The 22,544-nt window shown below is 41.1% G+C and overlaps 1 protein-coding gene across 22 annotated transcripts in view; it reads right to left on the bottom strand.

The window, feature by feature from the left end:
- SUPT3H (SPT3 homolog, SAGA and STAGA complex component) overlaps window positions 1-22,544 on the bottom strand; it is a 470,436-nt gene that overhangs the window by 167,254 nt on the left and 280,638 nt on the right. The window contains exon 1 of one of the 22 annotated variants that reach the window (XM_073335784.2): window positions 17,273-17,433. The exons of the other annotated variants lie outside the window; for them this stretch is intronic. The gene's annotated coding sequence lies outside the window, so the exon portion shown is untranslated. Of the gene's footprint in view, window positions 1-17,272; window positions 17,434-22,544 lie in introns of those variants that run through there. 22 annotated transcript variants of the gene reach the window in all.

Here is a 22,544-nt window from a genome sequence, read left to right on the forward strand (position 1 = left end):
TCCTGAGGGGTCCCGACCCCCCCAGTTTGAGAACCCCTGATCTAGTCTGACCTCCTGTGTAACATAGGCTATAGAATGGTTTCAGAGTAGCAGCCGTGTTAGTCTGTATCCGCAAAAAGAACAGGAGTACTTGTGGCACCTTAGAGACTAACAAATTTATTTGAGCATAAGCTTTCGTGGGCTAACACCTACTTCATCGGATGTATGCAGTGGAAAATACAGTAGGAAGATATATATATATATACACACACAGAGAACATGAAACAATGGGTGTTATCATACACACTATAACCAGAGTGATCAAAATGTCACCCACTACCCTTGCACTGAGCCAAAAAACTTGAGTTTCACTAAAATGTATCTGTCCAATAGGTATCTGGTCTCGATTTGAAGACATCAAAAGAGAGAATCCACCACTTCCCTTGGTACTTGGTTCCAGTGGTTAACTACCCTCCCTGTTAAAAATGTGTCCCTCACTTCTAATTTGAATATGTCTGGTTTTAAGTTCCAGCCGTTGCTTCTTATTAAGACATAGGAGATAACTGCCTCATTCTGCTCAGCACTGGTGAGGCCTCAGATGTATTGTGTCCAGTTCTGGACACCAGAGGAGAGCAACAAAAATGACAGAAGGTTTAATAAAACCTGACCTAGGAGGAAAGGTTAAAAAAACCTAGGTGTGTTTAGTCTTGAGAAAACAAGAATGAGGGGGAAACTGATAACAGTCTTCAAATATGTTAAGGGCTGTTCTAAAAAGGACAGTGATCAATTGTTCTCCATGTTCACCGAAGGTAAAACAAGAAGGGAGATTTAGATAAAATATTAGGGAAAACTTTTTAAATATAAGGATAGCTAAGCTCTGGAACACGTTATCAAGGTTGGTTGTGGAACAGCGGTCACTGGAGGCTTTTAAGAACAGGTTAGATAGATATCTCTCACAGATGGTCTAGGTATACTTGGTCCTGTCTCAGTACAGGGAGATGGATTAGAGGACCTCTTGAGGTTCCTTCCAGCCCAACGTTTCTACAATTCTATGATTATCATCAGCTGCTGGGGATCCAAAACATTCCCAACTCTAGTAACCTTAAAACCAACATTGCACACATTCTCTCAGTCAAAGGCAGATAATCACCACCACATCTTGGGGTTACTGTCCCAGACTACCTTCACCACCCCAATTAGCCTGCTCTGTTCCATGTCCCAGTCTCTATCAATCACTGTGTGCAGCATACAACACCACAGCCTCGGATGGATGAGATAGAGCAGTGGTTTTAAACCTTTTTTCATTTGCAGACCCCTAAAAAATTTCAAATAGATGTGTGGATGCCTCTGGAAATCTTAGACATTGTCTTGGATCCCCAGGAGTCCACACACCACAGGTTGAAAACCACTGAGATAGAGAAACAAAGTTCATACCACCTTACTAACCCTCCCAACAGTCCCATATGTACATTGAACAAGGAGGACGGCAAGATGGAATTTGCTTACTTCTTCAGTAAATAATAACTGGTTCATTTGCAGCAAGTAATCCAGGTTGATGAATGGCAGTTGTGTTTAAAATGAGTTGAGCAGGGTTATTGGGGTTGGGGTTTCTTTTGAAAGAAATTGAATGAAAATCAGCCTTCTATGGGGGTGTAAGTATTCCCAGAATAGAGTCCTTAATTATTTGCAGTCTTCGTTCATTCAGATAAATAGACTGCACTAATATATGTTTGAGCTTCATTTAGTGAAAAAAACTTATTCATTACAGATGTGAGCATCTCTGCTTTGTATACTTAGCCACATGCTGCAGCAAAGTGATTCAGTTTCTAGCTCGCTGCTAACTTTATATTTTCAGCAAGTTCACGTTTCCTCCTTAAAACTCTATGGGCTATATCCTAAAGGCCTAACTGAAGTTTTATGCAGTGTGACCTGAAGAAGAGCTCTGTGTGGGTTGAAAGTTTGTCTCTCTCACCAACAGAAATTGGTCCAGTAAAAGATATTACCTCGCCCACCTTGTCTCTCTAGTATAACTGGAGTTTTGACAGAATAAGGACTTCAGAATTTAGGCCTTTTAAATTGAACAGTGTAAACAATTTTTTTTTTTTTTTTTTTGCAGACCAGAGATCATTTTATACATCTACTGATCTAAAATAGGTTCTAGGATTTTTAGAATCTACTTTGAAATAAGTTGTTATATAATTCTTACTATACCAGTATATGAAAAAAGAACATTTTTATCTCATGAGAAAGTAGAAATGTAGGCAGTCTTTCTGCCCTCTCCCCTGCCTTTTGCATGCTATTTATTAGAAAAACCCTGGGTATTAAATATTTGAAGTTGGATTAATGGCAAAGGCTGATGAGACTGGGGCTTCAGGTCACTAACCTCCAAGAAATCTCAGACCCTATGTACAATGATGAATAATAATACTACTCTTATATATTGCTTTTTATCAGTAGATCTCAAAATGTTTTACAAAGGAGGTCAATATCATTATGTCCATTTTACAGATGAGAAAACCAAGGCACAGAACAATGAAATAACTTTAGATCATGCAACCAATGGGCAGCAGAGCAAGGAACAGAAGTCAGGTCCCAGTCCAGTGAACTAGCCACTCAGCCACACTGCTCAATAGAATATCAGATTCAACAATACCTCCTGATGTTTAGTGAATCCATGCTTTTAATGCTGTAAAAATATAAGCACAAAGCATAGAGTCTTCATCTCTTCATGTCTTTTAATAAAGACTGGATGCTCTTCTGGAAATATGCTTTAGTTACTGGGATAACAGGGTGAAATCTTTGGACCTGTGTTATACAAGAAGTCAGACTAAGTGAGCTAATGCAGTGTGTGACAGATATGGCAATTTCCCACAATACCGCTGAAAAACTGTATTGAATTAAGTTCAAATAACTTTGGAGTCCATTGTATTAAATGCAAAGGCCATAAATTGGTGTAGGCCAGGCTGATCAAGGACTCTATTGAACAATGTGGCAAAATGATCTTTTGGGACAATATGTATGAAGCGGAATTACTGGGAAATACCTAGGGGTAGATACCCTCCTCTGGTTATTCAAAAACCCAAGCTTTTGAAGTTACGCCCTGAGGACAGAAGCATGGTCCACTGATTACCTGTCCCTGAAGACTGGAAATCAAAGCCCAAGCTGTATAAAGAAACAGGCTGATCTGTGCAGTCAGCGTGCTTGTTCTGAGCTGACACTGTTATGAACTTGTAACCACAGAAGAAAACCTTTGGTGGGGTTTGAAGGACTGACTCCCACCAGAAACGCTGCTGGAGCTTGATCATCTCTGGAAGCTTGTTGACATCCATATAGACTCTTTTATTGTTTTACTGTAATGCTTTCACCATGAGAATAAATGTGCTTGCTTAGAAAGAGCTGTGTGGTAACTTATATGAGCAATGCCATTGTTCATAGCCTTCAAAGAGTGAAGAAAGCACAGATGCTGGCCTGGTTAGGCAGTCTGGCCTCCTGGGGATATCACAATGTTAGCAGGGAACAACGCAGCCTCAAAAAAACCCAGTCAGGAGGTAGAGAGATGCAGGTCTCCACACAAGAGAAGTGATAGTTGAGGAATAGGAAGTCTAGACTGGGTATCCTTGCTGGACCATAGTGGAGGAATATAGGTGCCCTGAGCTATGACACAGTGCTTCCCAAACTAGGGAAGGAAGGTTGCAGAGTAAGGGAGCCTACCCCACACTCACCCTGCAGTGGCAGCTCCTGTTCTATTGGGCTGGGCCTGGCTCCCCACTCAGATATTGCAACCTGGCATACAGGGTCATCTTGCCATTCAGGTTGGCCTGCTCACCCCTTTATCAGTCAGAATGCCATTTGCTCAGATTTGGCCCTCTGACATGTCGGAGAAGTGGTTGAGCCAAACCTGAGTGGTGTTGCGACACTGGCTCACCACATTGGACATTGTGACCTGGTGCACAGTCATTGTCCTGCAGAACAGGAGCCTCCGCTATGGGCTGAGTGCAGGGCAGGTTCGATCTTAAGTCCACCCCCTCATCTCCCTCCACACCAGGCTGGGATTATAGTTGCAGTGTGGGGCGGAGGAGGCATTGTCAATGGAGGATGATGACTACACTGGCCTATGATTTTGCCTCCTCAGCCCTCCTGAATTTGGAAGATAGGTAGGTCGCATAAAAAGGCAAAACATAGTTGGTGGGCTGCCTTACTAGAAACCACTGATCTAATGGTCCCTTCTGACATTAAAATGTATGAATTAATTTTGCTTTCAATGGATTTGTACCCTTCAAGGACCTATGACTACCCTGAATATTCTTATTGCCATAATTTTCAATAGTTTTTCCTATAAAGTGAAAATGATGGTGTACTGCAGGGACTACAGACTAGTGCTTAAATTAGTAATTACAGCCATAACTGTTTACATTAGAATTAGAAATTTAGTACCAAATTCTGCCATCAAATATGCATGTACAACTTCTACTGATATCCCTGAGTGTCAGTTCAGTGAAAATAATGGCATCGCTGAATTCAGTATAGCGCTGTTTGTGTATATGAGGGCAAGAATTTAGCCTTAACAGATACAGGCAGTCCTTGGATTTACGACAGTATTGGTTCCTTACAATTGTATCGTAGGTCAGAATGTCGTAACTCGGAACCGCAATCTACTCCATTGCGGGACCAAGCGTCAGAAACTCGAAACCTACAGTCGTAAGTCGAATCAGGGTGTCAATGTAGAAGCATCGTAAGTGCCATTCGCCGTAACTCGAACATCGTAAAGTCGAGGACTGCCTGTAGATATTTATTCATTTTCATTGTTCCCTTTTACTCTGGCACAGGACAGAGTAGCTACAGGGCACTATAAGAAGACTATATGTTCAATCGTTTTTAGGTACTGCTCTCTTTTTCAGGGTTTTTAGAGTCATGTCATAAAGGACTAAGGGCTCAATCTACAAAAGTACTTCAGCACATGCTTAACACTTAGCACATGAGCAGTCCCTTTGGTTTCAACAGAACGACCCCTGTGCTTATAGCTAAGCACATGCTGAAGTGCTTTGCTGAAATGGGACCCAAGATTCCCATTTGATATAGGTAATCTTGGTATAATTACTGCACGTGGCTGTTATTTCTGGTGAAAATGTATTTTGTTTTACTCCAAGAACAATTTTTGTACTTCTGGTGTCACAAACTGTTGAAAAGCTGCTCTATATTTTAATTACATTCCCTCATTTTAATGAAATTATGCTAATACCAGGTGCATGTACTTAACCGATCTAAGCAAGGCTTGTGATGTTTTATACAGTTTAGACTGTTTCTCTGAAGAGAGAGAGGCAAACTTGTGTTTACTTTAATGGGAAGGTATTCAAACAAAATACTCATATTTCAAACTATTTTTATGATCTTCTACTTCAGCATCTATTCTCAACAATGTTCTAACCTCTTGCACCACTAGCGGTTCAAACTATGAGAAAGATTAAGGCCACTCTTACTAGCACACTTCACATTCACCTCTGGGCCCACAACTCTAATCTAATCTGAAGTACTAAACTAAATCAGTTTCTGATGTTTAGCTGCCATCCACATCACAAACCCCCTCCCCATACATAATTCACTGCAATTTGACATCATTGGCAGACTGGCTCAGGAAAAGACTAGTACAGCTTTAATTATCTCTAAAATCCAAGCCAAGGTTGAGGTCACTGGTGAGGCTGTGGGGAAAATTTCATATTTTAGCCAACTGCACTTGTACCTCACCTTGGATAAATATAGTTCTTCAACTTTCTAGTATAGCTACTTTCTTTTCTTACAAGCACAGATATTCGATCTCAAAAGTGTTTTACACGCCTTACAATTTTACAAAAATGTTTACGCAATATAATCTGTAACATTGGTTAGTAAAACATGAAACGTTCACAATCATCCCAAACCCATGGTTTAAACAAGAAAACAACACAACAACAACAAAACCAATATTTGACTGGGTTCATATGGCAATTTAGTTTAGATGCCCTTGCCAGAGAATTACTAGAAACATTTGCTTTATGTGTATATAGCAACCAATTCTAGAATAGTTTGCTTACTTTTTTAAATAGATTACTGTGAATGCTGTAGAGAAGTTTTTAAGTAACTTTCATTATAAATCCTGTTTTCACTTGCTTATAACTTTCTGAAAAAATTATATTGTAATATTGTATGCCTGCTTTAACTCAAAAGATGGATTTGGTTTTGAGAAGTTAAGGAAAATTCACTCAGCAGTTTTCAAGTTATTCCAGATGGAAAGAAAAACACTTTTCGCATTTTAAAAATAAATTTAAGAATGTTTGATATACTGACTCAAATGTTTGATAGTGAAATTCTAACCTTGTTTATCTCTAGTCCTCAGTAAGGAGTCATCAGATAAGTTTGAAAAAATGTTAAATTTAGTATGTTACTAGTGACTAAACTAAAGGCTTCATTCATACACTTTAAAATGTTTCTTCCAAATTTTCATTTTTATCTATTTCATCATTTTCTTTAGAATTAGAAAGTTAAATGCAAAAAGTTAAGTTAACACAATATTAAGTCTGCAAATATAAAGCCACAAAAGTCAGGAAATGAAAAATTTAAGATATCATTGCAATTTTCACTGTCTTGTTGTACTTACTAAAAATAAAGGCAATTATTTAACAGCCAATGTGTTCAATTCTGATACACCTACTCATATTGAGTAGCATCTTGCTCCATAAATGGTCCCGTAGAAGAGTGCAAACCCACCTTAGACGGTCAAGGACAAAAAAGTTCCATGAGTCAAGATAGGAGCCTGGATGAGAATTTTGGCAGCAGGACAGACTGTCTCTGAAGTGTTATGTAGGAAATATTGGCAATATTTGGGCATAGCCTAGAAAAAAAGTCTAGAGAAGGGGCCAACCAAAACCATGCAGATTAAGGGCCTGAGTAGCTGGGAGAATGGTGGTATCATCCAGTGCTGACAGAGAAGGGAAGAAAGATGAGGATCTTGGTTTTGACCTTGTTGAGCTTAAGTTGATGGGAAGACATCCATAAGGAGATGTCAGAGAGTGGCACAAATGCAGCAATGGCCAGAGAGAAACAGGTCAGGAGTGGAGACGTGTATAGGAGTCACAGGAATAGAGATGGTAGTTGAGGTTGTGTGAGCTGATGAAGACACCCAGGGAATGGATCACCAAGGGAGAAGAGGAATGGGCTAAGAACAGAGCTTTGTGGGATGCCCACAGAAAGTGAAAGGTGGGGCGAAGGATCCACTAAAAGAGATATTGAAGGTGTGACCAGAGAGGCCAGAGAAGAAACAGGATAGAGCATTTCCTCTGAGGAAAAAAAGCACTGAAGGAAAAACAAAAACAAAAAACAAACAAAAAACTGACCATATTTCATAATAGGTTTTAGAAGTGACAGCGCTTCTGGATATGAGAAGAGTATCAAGCGCTTTATAAAAGAACTAAGTTATACTGGAAGTGAGTAGCTCTTCCTTTCAAATGAACCTCACAAAAGTGAGAAGGAAAAGAGTCAAAAGTTCTGTTTGTAAATATTAGACGCAGTAGATGCAGTGAAACCTGTGCATCACAGTCTTCTCTGCCTGCTAATTTACGGGCAAACAATAACTGTATTAATTCAGATTTGTACCTCTGATGAGCACAATGCATTCAGTCTCCCTCTTACAGCACTGCAAAGGCCTCAATGGCAGGGTGCTGCTCAAAATTGTTCTGTTACACTGAGGATGGAATTCTACATTGCCTTTTTCTCCTATGTGAGCTGGTACAGAGGCATGCTGTTTTGCACCTGTAGCATTTATAAGGTCTGACCAGCGTTTTAAAGAAACTGCTAGTTACTGTATGTTTTATGTGTAATAACCAGCATGTGGTCCTTATACTTGCTTAACAACTCATTATCAGCCGAATTAAACTGCTGTGTGAAACATGGCACTTTGAAAAATGACCTGTTTTGGATTACATATTCCACTTTTGGCCCATTTATGTCAGGGACAAACTAAAGAGCATAGAGTTGTGCTGTTCTGATTTTTCAGAAACATTCACTACATTTTGAGATTTTCAATAAATGAATATGCAGAGTGCCACATACAAATGGATGCCAACAGATAAATCTCTTTACCTCTTAATTAGGTAGATTGAAGAAAACAACAATCCAGCAAACGGTTTTATACATGCAGTAAGCAAATTATACCCACAGGTCCACGTTTCTATACATCTTCACCTTAGACTCTTTCAGACCCTTACAGAATACTGGTCTGGAGATTGTTCTTTAGTTCTGGGACCTTGCGGATTCTCCTCTCGATTTACTACTTTCAATCTGCAATTTTTTCCTATTTTTCTATAAAGAAAAGCCTTCACTGCCTGTGAAAGAGAAGGGATATAAAGCTAAATGCAAGCCTGTTGGGAAACTGTGTATGCAAAGAATGAGATGACTACTGATATGTTGTTATTCTTATAAAGAGATCAGTAGAAGTTTGTTTCATAATATTTGTTTTCAGTTGTACACATGTAAAGTGTTAGGTGCTGTACAAACACAAAAGACAGCATACTTCATTGTCCAAAGAGTTCACATTCTACAAATAGAGGGAGCAGACTGTCAGAGAGATGAATGCTCGTAGGGGAAAGAAAACAAGCAAGTAAGTTTAGAGACAAGTATACAACCATCGTATCACAATTATTTAGATATAGATATGAGCAGTATTGCCTATGATCTATTTAGCCCACAACACAAACACCCATCACACTGATACTCTCCATGGACTTCTCACAAGAACATTTAGTTCGCAACAATCTGGGGTTTAACTCTACTCTGCACTAAGGGCTTGTCTACACTTACGGCGAGGCAACAGCACAGATCCACCAATATAGCGCTTAGTGACGACACTAACTACACAGGCAGGACAGCTTCACTCGTCAGCATAGGTACTCCACCTCCCACAGATGCAGTGGCTATGTTGACAGGAGAAGCCCTTCTGTGAATACAGTGCTGTCTACACAGGGGGTTAGGTCAATGTAACTATGTCGCTCAATGGTCTAGATTTTCCACACCCCTGAGCAGCGTAGTTATACCAACATAAGCTGCTAGTGTAGGCCAAGCCTAAATGTCCGTGTGGACCCTGTTGCCAGGCACTAAAAGTTTCTTAGTGCACTTTAATCTACCCTGCTTTGAAACAAGAGTAGACTAAAGCACAGTAGGGAACTTTTGCTGCTCAGCCACAGGGTCCACATGGACATTTAGTATGCAACAGGCTAGTGCAGGGTAAATTTACTCCCAGCTTGCCATAAACTGCCCTAGGTGAAGTGCTTAAAGAGCCAAGGATAGTAGGAAATGAACAATGGAATGTATGTTGCTACCTGAGTGGGGCACACATGTCTAATCACACTTGATGTCCTCCCCCATTAACTCCTGCAGCACTTTCAGTGATCAATTATATGCTCTGCAATGTTGCTCTCAACACTAGTAGTGCACATGGGCTCCCCAATCCCTGTCTCCACTAACATGAAATGGAGAAGTTTTCTCAAAGTCTTTTTTGTGACCTTTCCCACCTTTGGCTTTTGAACCCTTGTTTTCATAGATATTAAGGTCAGATGGGACCATTATGATCATCTAGTCTGACCCGCACAACGCAGGCCACAGAATCTCACCCACCCACTCCTGCGAAAAACCTCTCACCTATGTCTAAGCTATTGAAGTCCTCAAATCGTGGTTTAAAGACTTCAAGGTGCAGAGAATCCTCCAGCAAGTGACCCATGCCCCATGCTACAGAGGAAGGCGAAAAACCCCCAGGGCCTCTTCCAATTTGCCCTGGAGGAAAATTCCTTCCCGACCCCAAATATGGTGATCAGCTGAACCCTGAGCATATGGGCAAGATTCACCAGCCAGATACCCAGGAAAGAATTCTCTGTAGTAACTCAAATCCCACCCCATCTAACCTCCCATCACAGGCCATTAAGCATATTTACCATGAATATTTGAAGATTAATTAATTGCCAAAATCATGTTATCCCATCATGCCATCTCCTCCATAAACTTATCGAGTTTAATCTTAAAGCCAGATAGGTCTTTTGCCCCCACTGCTTCCCTTGGAAGGCTATTCCAAAACTTCACTCCTCTGATGGTTAGAAACCTTTGTCTAATTTCAAGTCTAAACTTCCCAATGACCAGTTTATATCCATTTGTTCTTGTGTCCACAGTGGTACTGAGCTTAAATAATTCCTCTCCCTCTCCGGTATTTATCCCTCTGATATATTTATAGAGAGCAATCATATCTCCCCTCAACCTTCTTTTAGTTAGGCTAAACAAGCCAAGCTCCTTGAGTCTCCTTTCATAAGACAAGTTTTCCATTCCTCAGATCATCTTAGTAGCCCTTCTCTGTACCTGTTCCAGTTTGAATTCATCCTTCCTAAACATGGGAGACCAGAACTGCACACAGTATTCCAGGTGAGGTTTTCCTCTGAGTCTCTATCACCTCTAGCAATAGATCATATTAAAATAATCATTTCACTAGAGGATCCTTTTGTATTAACAGCCCAGATGGGATTGTCTACCATGACCTAAAATTGGGGGTGACATAGTTAGGGATGCCAACAATTAGGGTTTTGGGGACCTTATATTTTGACAAACTGTATATGTTTGGGATGACATTTTCCAAATTTCAGCAAAAATTGTCAAGCCATTTCTCAGGACAAGTTCGGGGGGAGAGAGGGGAGGAGATTTGTTATTTACCTGTAGTAAAAAAATTCTTACAATTGTTTTGTTGAGAAACTCAAGAAACTCCATGCTTTCCAGGAGGTATTTGATTTAGGCAGCCCCTGATTTAGAGGGTTTTGTCATCCAAGAGGAAATCTGCCAAAATTTGGCTAAATTACAAGCTTCTGGAATATTACAGTTTGTGTGTGCTCATTAGAGACTTGTTATGAGTTTAGCAGCCAAATTCTCCACAGATTCCATTTGTGACTGAGCATGTGTCAGCCCATGGCTGCAGGACACGAGCAGCTCTTCCCCTGCAATTGCTTCTCTCGGAAGCCAGGAGCTGTTGGAATGTTGGGCACAGAACCAGAGAGCAGGGAGACTGACTTTCCTATGCTCTCAGTGCTCCTCTTGCTGGCACCCAAGCAGCACGGAGGAGAATAAGGAAGCCACCTAATTGGAATGCAGAAGGATGAGGAGCCATGAGGGGAAGACTGGGACAAGATGTGACAGATATGGCAATTTCCTGCAATATCCTGGACTAACCCTTATTGAATTGAGTTTAAGTATCCTAGGAGTTCATTGTATTAAAAATGTAAATGTTTATATATTATTGTGGAATTGTACGTAATGTTTCTAAGAAGGACACCTGACTAATGTAAAACTTGGGAAGTATTACAAGCATCAAAGGACTCTTTGAAACAATGTGCAAGACAAACAAAGTTTTCCTAGGAAATACTCGGAAGGAGGGGTAGGCCATGTCTCACCTGTAGACCCATCCTTTTGAAACTAGGCCCTGAGGAGAAAGCCATTGTCTGATGATCCCGTTACATAAGGACCAGACCAGGGGCCCAAATTTGATAAAAGAGTGACTTTCAGGTTCAGGGCAGTGCTTTTGTGCGAAGGACTGTTCACCAGCCAAAGCCCTGCTGGAGTCAGGGGTGATTTCTGGAAAGCTTATTAGCATGTGTGGAGGTTCTTTTATTGTTTTTAATATTTTTTCTCTGTAATGCTTTCACCTTGAGAATACATGCACTTGCCTAGAGAAGAGCTGCATAGGAACTTGACAGCACCAATTACACTGTTTAGTTTCTGAAGAGAAGGCAAAGCAGTCCTGCTTAGGCAGTCTGTCTTTACTGGGGAATTCACAGTGTAGCCAGGGAACTGTGCAGGCTAGAAATACCCCAGTCAGGATGCGGGTAACCACCCAAGAAAAGTGATGGCTAGGAAGTTGGAAGCCTATGAGAGGGTGCCCTTGCTGCACCACAGAAGGGGAATACACGGGCAGTTGCCCTGAACTGTGACACAAGGGTTCAGGAGGAGATGGACAGGGAGATTGGAATGAGCAGCTGGGAGAGGAGCGAGATAGGGGACTGGACCGATGATGATTCATAGATTCATAGATATTTAGGTCAGAAGGGACCATTATGATCATCTAGTCTGACCTCCTGCACAATGCAGGCCACAGAATTTCACCCACCACTCCTAAAAAAGACCTCACACCTATATCTGTGCTATTGAAGTCCTCAAATTGTAGTTTGAAGACCTCAAGGAGCAGAGAATCCTCCAGCAAGTGACCCGTGCCCCATGCTACAGAGGAAGGCGAAAAACCTCCAGGGCCTTCCAATCTGCCCTGGAGGAAAATTCCTTCCCGACCCCAAATATGGCGATCAGCTAAACCCTGAGCATATGGGCAAGATTCATCAGCCAGATACTACAGAAAATTCTTTCCCGGGTAACTTGGATCTTACCCCATCTAAAAACCCATCACAGGCCATTGGGCCTATTTACCATGAATATTTAATTACCAAAACCATGTTATCCCATCATACCATCTCCTCCATAAACTTATCGAGTTTAATCTTAAAGCAAGATAGATCTTTTGCCCCCACTACTTCCCTCGGAAGGCTATTCCAAAACTTCACTCCTCTGATGGAGGACTGGGACTAGGATGTGGAGCAGAGGTCCACAAACTCGGGGGCACGCAGGACCATTCAGGGAGGAGGGTGCATCTGGGGCCCGGGCCAGCTGTGCTCCAGCCCCACCCCCAGCCACGGTCCCAGCTCCCATCCCTGCACCTGGCTCCATACCCAGCCTTGGCACAGCTGTACTCCCGGCCCTGCCCCCAGCCTCAGCCCCTGGCCACGGCTCCACTCTTGGCCCCAGACCCATTCCTAGCTGTGGCCCCTTTACCCTTGTCTGCATTCCCCCCCCCCCTGCACCTGAGCATGACTGCACTCCTGGCCCCAACACCACCTCCACTCTCGGCCCCAGATCTACACCCAGCTGCAGCCCCAGCCTCGGCCCCTTTAGCCTCCCCCGAGCCGCGTCCTCCCTCTTAGACCCAGGTTCCAGGGGGCATGGACAGGGGCAAGGAGGGTGCAACCCTCAAAAGTTTAGGGACCACTGACGTGAGGGAGGTTGGCAGTGTGGAACAGGGACTGTGACTTGTTGCTGAGGTAGGGGCTAGGGTGAGGAACAGAGGGGAAACAGATAAAGGGGAATGGCACAAGAACAGGCTGGAAGGTCCAGAAGGCTTTAGGGTGGGCAGGGGTAAAGAGTCTGTGCACCAGAGTGTACGCTTCTGTAGCATCTGAAACGGACGCCAAGATTCCTGAGTCTTACCATTTCTCTGCCATCGGCAATATGTGAAACCGACTGGCAAAACATGTCTCTCATCGTATTCTAATGGCTGGTTAAGAGAGCGGATAAAAGCTACTACAGCTATCAGTCATCCTGTTGCATAAAAGAGTGCTGTAGTGTGGATCAAAGATTCTAACCCTGTGATGAATGAAGTGGGGTGAAGATGGTTCCACATGATGGAATTTGTTTTTTCAGTTTACTTCTTTAACAACCTAGAAAATTACATTCAAAAATTACTTTTAAAAGAATGTTAAGCTTAACGTTCATGCCTCTTTGGAAGTCACAGACCTTTGTCCTATTTGATTTACTTGAAAAATAAAAATTAATAGTTAACATTTACATGGTACTTTTTATTCATCTCTCTCAAAGCTGTAAGTATCCTTATTCCCATTTTACAGACAGGGAATGTGAGGCACACAGGGGCTAGGTGATTTGCATGACCTCATACCACGAGTCAATAGCAAAGCCCAGCACAGAACCCAGGTTGTGTCATTGGCTCTAAGCAGGGGTTCAATCTATATGAGACTTCTAGAGCATAGCCTTGTCTGTACTGTTATTGAAAAATGAGTATTGAGTTTCCTAGTGTAGAAACACCTGTGACTTGTCATGCTCATGCTGAATGACTGGCAATCTGGCAGAATACACAGTATTTTATCTGCTACCAAAATGTGCTTCATGAAACATCATTCACATGCTGATGGTTTATCAGAGCACTGTAGAAGGCAGAGTACAGGTTCTTCTTCAGGATCACTGATTAATAAAGAATTGATCAGCATCCAGGGGAAAGGAGTCTGTTGTCATTTCATTATGAAGGAGACACTGTAATCAATGGGCAAGTTTCTCTCACCTAAATGGTCTCACTGTTAGACAATTTTTCTGGTATTTCTGTTATTAGAATTAGATTATGAGAGAGACACGCATACTATAAAGACAACTAAAATGACAGATTCTTGCCCTGAAGAATTTAGAATCTTAGTGTTTAATCTCGTAAGATTCCAAGTACTTTAAGATAAGGAACCGAGAACCTTAAACTCCCCTTGACCTTCATCAAGTGGGATTCACTCAGCACCTTGAAGGAGCAGACCCTAAATTAGATAATTAGACTCAAAATAGAGAATAGCAAAAATTGACAAGGGACACACAGATGGGCAGGGATGAGAGGAGATACAGGAGGATAAGGATTTCATCAGTGAAGGATCAAGAGATATACTTAATATTATCTACATAGCTTGTTAGTTCCTGTATGGATTTTATTTAGTTTTTTAGATTAAAGTATTTATTCACTGGATTTAATATATTATTATTTGCATATAAGGAGGTCTGGATTGAAGGTCACGTTTGGCATCATTGCTAGATTTCTTGGACCAATTTATCTGGAATGTAGCCAACATATATTTCAGAAAAATGATCTGATTGAAATACCTCTCAAAGAAATCAGCGAAGAAGGGAAACGTGCTCAATATATGAAGAAATGTATGAAATCCATAAATCAGAAATTAACATTCATATTATACATACATATATACTGAAAACATAATTTTAATCCATGATAACTATCTTAGTTATTTTAGAATGCACCAAGTATTTGTTCAATTCCAACTTTACTAATTCTGGGCTAATCTGTTTATTTGAATTCATCTTTAATCAGTTTATAACCATAGCATCTTTGAAAAAAGCCTCTATTGATCTGATTGTTAAATTCAGAGTTATCGATTGTCCCTCAACCAGCTTTCTATCAGCTAAGTATTTTGTTTGGCAAGGACTCAACTTCAAATGAAGGGGATTTATTGGGGTGATAATTTGCTGTATGTGCACCTATAGGGTTGTTAAAATAGACCTAGCTGTGCCATATGCAAGTGTTTCAACTTTCTTAAACAAACAGCTCTACCACTATCCCCAATATACCTGCAATTACAAAGTAAGCAAGCTAAGTAACAGCAATTTCTTACCTAGCATTTAGCTTGGAGCCGAGTCTGGCAAACAGCACAGATTCCTTTTCTAAATCACATCACTTCTGTTCACATGATCATAATGTACTGTAAGTAGCAGTATTAAGCTCTGGGTCAAGCAAGTTACTCTTATTTCAAATTGTCAAGTAAGCTTTGCAACTCTGGACTTCATATGGTACCCTCTGCAATTCAGCAAAGTTCAAATACAGCAGCCACAACTTGCAGTTTTTGACCATAAAAAGATCTCCATTCTTGTGATCATTTATTTTAGTATTTGATGAGTGACCACCATTAGTGAAGCGATATTTTTAGCGGATCTACACAGTTGCAAATGCACTGATAAGTCTCCTCCCCCAGTCAGCTTGCTCACCACTTCCCCCAGGGTCCCTATCTCTAAGCCCTTCTGGTCTGGTTCGACCCTCAGGCAAAATTTTACTCTCAAACCTGCAGAACAGATCTTGGTTTTGAAACACGGTTTTATAGAACTCCCACTAACATACTGAAAGGGTAATTAAAAAGTCAGTATTTGTGAATTGTTACCACAGTTAGTTTTTCTCTGTGATTAGACAGTTTATAGATTCATAGATACCAAGGTCAGAAGGGACCATTGTGATCATCCAGTCTGACCTTCTGTATAGCATAGGCCAGAGAACTTCCCCAAAATAATTTCTGTTTGAATTAGAGTACATTTTTGAAAACATCCAATCTTGATTTAACAATTACCAGTGATAGAGAACCACCACAACCTTGGGCAAATTCTTCCAATGATTCATTACCTTTACTGTAAAAAACTGACACCTTATTTCCAGTCCAAATTTGTCTAGTTTCAACTTCTGACCACTGGATCCTCTTATACCTTTGTGTACTAGATTGACAAGAGCATTATCAAATATTTATTCCCCATGTAGGTATTTATAGATTATAATTCAAGTCACTCTTTAACCTTCTCTTTGTTAAAATACATAGACTGAGCTCCCTGAGTCTGTCACTATAAGGCACATTTTCCAATCCCTTAATCATTCTCGTGGCTCTTCTGCTATTTATTAGCTTCCTTCTTGAATTATGGATACCAGAATATGAGACAATATTTCAGCAGCTGTTGTATCAGTGCCAAATACAGAGGTATGAAACCACTCTACTTTTACTCAAGATTCCCCAGTTTATGCATCCAAGGATTGCATTAGCCCTGTCAGCTAGCCAGTTTTTAATCCATTTAATGGGTAACACATTAATTTTGTAATATTCTAGTTTCTTAATCAAAATGTTATGCAGTACTTAGTTGAATGCCTTACAGAAGTCTGTTACATTAATACTATTACCTTCATCAACCAAATGAAGGTTACTGTTGGCAAATGCAGTTTTTAGTGGCAGTTGTTATAGGGCAGGATTTCAGACTCAAGATCTACAATGTGTATCTGATGAGAATTTTGCCATTTGTGTATTTATAAGTAATATTATTTGCTCAGTTTTATTAATCTTTCATTTTGGAGCTTCAAGGCAGTCACATTTTTCACCTCTGCAGAAATTCAATTTAATACAGTAACATACCATCATAGAGGCACCGATGTTGAAATACTCCTCATCAGTGACCAAAAGAAAATATACACTAAAGTTTTGAGCTAGAATGTTAGAAGGAGCATTATTGTGTACTTCATGCAGCTCAACCACTTAATGAGCTTGATTATCAGTGCTGAAACATACAGTCCCAAGGAGTATAGCAAGATAAACTTTGTAAATCTCACTCGTATGGTACGAAATGTCTTCTTAATTTCCAAATGATAAAACAGCTCATTGCCTTTTCAGCATGTCAATAAGATACCAGATATCTCTCTGTGTGGAACAGGCTACTAATTGGGTGAAATGAAAACTCCTCTTGTTCTACTGTTTTGAAAATTATTTTTATACTGATCCACACTCTTCCAATAAAAGTAATAACTGTGTACACATACCAGACTATTTGTTTCACTTGCTGTTTTCACAAAATGCTGCGGGGAAAAATAATAAAGCCAAGCACTTACAGTGGATACAACTGCTTTGGATAGACGTGTTCTGAATACCAAAGATGAGAAGTGCCCTTGGCCATTTGGCCTGTGTGGTATTTATGAGCAACACTTCGTTTTCACCAGCTGAAAACATTTAAAACAAACAACAACGCTAATCATTCTCAAAACACTTGTTGAATTGCAAATATTTTCTCAGAGAATAATGTTTGCTACTTTCTGTTTTGATATGTGTGTTTGAGTCACGTTATTTGTAGCTTTAGAAAGGTATGAAGTTCCTGCATATGATACTAAATGGTAAATCTTGAGTGTTAGTGTCTTAGGACTTTAAAGAATATTTACTATTGTAAATACATATGGCTTTATAGGTTATTTTAGAAAATGATTTAAAATCACCATGGTAATAACTACTCTGCAAGGTCCCCAATGGAGGAAACTGCATCATTCTAGTCAACTTACAGCAGAAGAATTACAATTGCAGTCTCACTGCGGATACATAAACAACATCTTTCTCTGTCAGAATGGGGATACACAAATCCTTGCTTTCTATGAAATGTATCAGGTCATTTTCCCCTCATACTAATAAATGCTGACCTAGAATCAGCAATTTTGGTGTTTACTAGAGACTCAAACTTTATTCATAACTCAACCTAATACCTATGTGGGCAGTACTACAATCATTTTATATAACTATTTCACATCATATATTTAATTGTCAGTGACATTATACATTTAGCTGGCAAGTCTCTCTTTTTTGCATTTAATAAATGCCACACTTTTAAATAAGAAATTGTATTTCAATCTAAAGTTTACATTTTGACTGTGCCTAAAATGTCCTTATTGTAGCACACTACATCAATAAATGAACAATTATTTCTCAGTGGCATGTAAAATACATAGTGATGTCAGCAGCATTAAATTCTAGTGCCAAGCAGGGAAACAGTTAAACTTAGTTTTACTACAAAATCAATATTATACTAATTTTAATAAAAGGAAAAGATTTACCTTGTTTTTCATTCAGACATGAAGTCATGTGCAAGGTAATTCAATACCCACTGTATAAAATATGAACTATGAAAATGTTTTACAGCTGGTTTTGATCAGCTTCCTTTGTTTAACATTAGGCGCTAACCTCCAGAAGATGCATACAAGCTGCACATCCTACAGGTAATGATATCCAGATGGGATACTCTCCTTGAACATCATGCTTGGTAACATGAAGAATATGGTGTGAAAAAAGCACCCTGGCATAAATTCTGATGTCATCTTGTTTTCGGTGGCATCATAACTGTTTCCTAACTCACACATAGAATTCTGGACAACTTCCAAAAATCTACAGAACAAAAACGCCCTGAACGCAGACAAAGCTTTAAGCTGATTGTTTGGCTGTGGCAGCAACTAAATAGAGAAGTGATACCTTTAATTATTAATGCCTTACTCTGGTGAAATTGTTCACTTTATTTCAGCTTTAAGGTCAAATATTCTGTTACGATTTTAGGCCTATCCCATTATGGGTCATTATCAAAATCTTCAAGTGGATACAGTACTGAGTGGGAAGCAAGTGCATACTTTGGGACACTCATGTAGTACGTTCTCATCATCTTGGAACTCACTGTCATATGACATAAAAGATGCAGCTTCTTCATGAATTTCATATTCTGTGCTAAGTACAGAGTGCAGGTGAAAAATATATAAACCATTGTAGCTAGGTCACCAGAGAGGAATGGGAGAATCCTTCATTAACTGTAGATGCAAGAAGCCTGCTTTGGTGACTATCCTTGTCTGGATGCCCAGGTCATTCAGCCACTGCCCAGGGGGAGCTCAAGAAACGAGGGAAATACAGCCTGCTCCTCAAACCATGCCCAGCCAACTCCACATGCAAAATTACACAACCAATAAGAAGGGGCACCCTTCCTTCCCTCTCTTTGTCATCGGCTCTTGTGTAGAGTGCAAGGACAATGGGACAAAAAAAAATGCCCCTTGAGTCCATCTACCCTCATGCAGGATCAGTGAAAATCTGGCCCCTAGACTATAATCTGTTCAGGACAGACACTGCCCACGTGTTTGCCTATAAAGGAGCTAGCACACATCACTATACAGTAGAACAGGGGTGGCCAACCTATGTGGCTCCAGAGCCACATGCTGTTCTTCAGAAGTTAATATGCGGCTCTGTCAAGGTTCCTCCCCCACGCTGAACTACAGGGTACAGATGTGGGGACCTGCATGAAAAACCTCCTAAGCTTATCTTTACCAGCTTAGGTCAAAACTTCCCCAAGGTACAAAATATTCCACCCTTTGTCCTTGGATTGGCTGCTACCACCACCAAACTAATACTGGTTACTGGGGAAGAGCTGTTTGGACGCGTCTTTCCCCCCAAAATACTTCCCAAAACCTTGCACCCCACTTCCTGGACAAGGTTTGGTAAAAAGCCTCACCAATTTGCCTAGGTGACTACAGACCCAGACCCTTGGATCTTAAGAACAATGAACAATCCTCCCAACACTTGCACCCCCCCTTTCCTGGGAAATGTTGGATAAAAAGCCTCACCACTTTGCATAGGTGACCACAGACCCAAACCCTTGGATCTGAGAACAATGAAAAAGCATTCAGTTTTCTTACAAGAAGACTTTTAATAAAAATAGAAGTAAATAGAAATAAAGAAATCCCCCCTGTAAAATCAGGGTGGTAGATACCTTACAGGGTAATTAGATTCAAAAACATAGAGAACCCCTCTAGGCAAAACCTTAAGTTACAAAAAAGATACACAGACAGAAATAGTTATTCTATTCAGCACAGTTCTTGTCTCAGCCATTTAAAGAAATCATAATCTAACACGTACCTAGCTAGATTACTTACTAAAAGTTCTAAGACTCCATTCTTGGTCTGTCCCCGGCCAAGACAGAATATAGACAGACACACAGACCCTTTGTTTCTCTCCCTCCTCCCAGCTTTTGAAAGTATCTTGTCTCCTCATTGGTCATTTTGGTCAGGTGCCAGCAAGGTTACCTTTAGCTTCTTAACCCTTTACAGGTGAGAGGAGCTTTCCCCTGGCCAGGAGGGATTTCAAAGGGGTTTACCCTTCCCTTTATATTTATGACAGGCTCCTTGTATAGGCACCGACTCCAGGGCTGGAGCTACAGATGCCAACTTTCCAACATGCCGAGGGGGGGGGGGGGAAGAGAGTGCTCACACTCAACCCCTGGCTCTGCCACAGGCCCTGCCCCCACTCCACCCCTTTTCACCCCCTCCCCGAGCCTGCCATGCCCTCGCTCCTCCCCCCAAAGAGCCTCCTGCATGCCACAGCTCATTGGGAGGTGCAGGGAGGGAAGGGGAGGCACTGATCAGCTGGGCTGCTGGTTGGCAGGAGGCGCTGGGAGCTGATGGGGGTGCTGCTGATGTATTACTGTGGCTCTTTGGAAATGTGCATTGGTAAATTCTGGCTCCTTCTCAGGCTCAGGTTGGCCACCCCTGCAGTATAATCTCAGAGTTACGAAAAGCTCAGGAATGGAGGTTGTTCGCAACTCTGAATAAAACGTTAGGGTTGTTCTTTCAAAAGTTTACAACTGAACATTGACTTAATACAGCTTTGAAACTTTGCTATGCAGAAGAAAAAAGCTGCTTTTAACCATCTTCATAAATGATCTGGAGGATGGTGTGGATTGCACTCTCAGCAAATTTGTGGATGATACTAAACTGGGAGGAGTGGTAGATACGCTGGAGGGCAGGGATAGGATACAGAGGGACCTAGACAAATTGGAGGATTGGGCCAAAAGAAATCTGATGAGATTCAGTAAGAATAAGTGCAGAGTCCTGCACTTAGGGCGGAAGAACCCAATGCACAGCTACAGACTAGGGACCGAATGGCTAGGCAGCAGTTCTGTGGAAAAGGACCTAGGGGTGACAGTGGACGAGAAGCTGGATATGAGTCAACAGTGTGCCCTTGTTGCCAAGAAGGCCAATGGCATTTTGGGATGTATAAGTAGGGGCATAGCGAGCAGATCGAGGGACGTGATCGTCGCCCTCTATTCGACATTTGTGAGGCCTAATCCGGAGTACTGTGTCCAGTTTTGGGCCCCACACTACAAGAAGGATGTGGATAAATTGGAGAGAGTCCAGCGAAGGGCAACAAAAATGATTAGGGGTCTGGAACACATGAGTTATGAGGAGAGGCTGAGGGAACTGGGATTGTTTAGTCTGCAGAAGAGAAGAATGAGGGGGGATTTGATAGCTGCTTTGAACTACCTGAGAGGTGGTTCCAGTGAGGATGGTTCTAGACTATTCTCAGTGGTAGAAGAGGACAGGATAAGGAGTAATGGTCTCAAGTTGCAGTGGGGGAGATTTAGGTTGGATATTAGGAAAAACTTTTTCACTAGGAGGGTGGTGAAACACTGGAATGCGTTACCTAGGGAGGTGGTAGAATCTCCTTCCTTAGAAGTTTTTAAGGTCAGGCTTGACAAAGCCCTGGCTAGGATGATTTAATTGGGGATTGGTCCTGCTTTGAGCAGGGGGTTGGACTAGATGACCTCCTGAGGTCCCTTCCAACCCTGATATTCTATGATTCTATGATCTTAATTTAAATGAGACAAGCACAAAAAGTTCCCCTTCCTTGTCAATTTTTAAAAAAACTTTCCCTTTTTTTAAAGTCGTTTACATTAACACAATACTGTGCTGTATTTGCCTTTTTTTTTCGTCTCTGCTGCTTCTGCCTGATTGCATACTTCCAGTTCCAAATTAGGTGTGTGGCTGACCAGTCTGTTCATAACGCTGAGGTTCTACTGCATATATAATTAAATAAGGAAAGATGCAGAGGAGTGCATGACTCAAGGCCGTCAGTAAAGATGGCCACTATTTTACTAAGGGTGGTGAAAGTGTTCCATCCCTTGTAAAGATGTCTGCCATGTCCCATTGCTTCCAACAGGATTTCAGCCTGAGGCTGCCGTCAGGGAAGATCGTCACAAGTTCAGTAGTGCGTTGCCATTTCCAAGTCAAATTGCCCTTTGTAAAGATGGCGGCTATTTCCCATTTATACCTCCTACACTGACTGTAATAAAAACTATGGAAATTTTATAAAGAAAAACTACTTTTAAAAAAGGATTAAGGTAGACTGAGTGACATCTTTATCATACAATACTAGCTGCACTGAAGCCACAGGCTGCCATTAGGGAAGATGGCCGCTATTTCACTGACACCAGCACACCCCATCTCTCAAGTTCAAAACTTGCCAATGTGTGACACAAGCCATAAAAGGCATCTGACAAATGGTAAATACATGGAACAGTTGTGTTTTGCT

This window comes from Lepidochelys kempii, chromosome 3 (assembly GCF_965140285.1).
Source record: "Lepidochelys kempii isolate rLepKem1 chromosome 3, rLepKem1.hap1, whole genome shotgun sequence".
Lineage (NCBI taxonomy): Eukaryota > Metazoa > Chordata > Testudines > Cheloniidae > Lepidochelys > Lepidochelys kempii.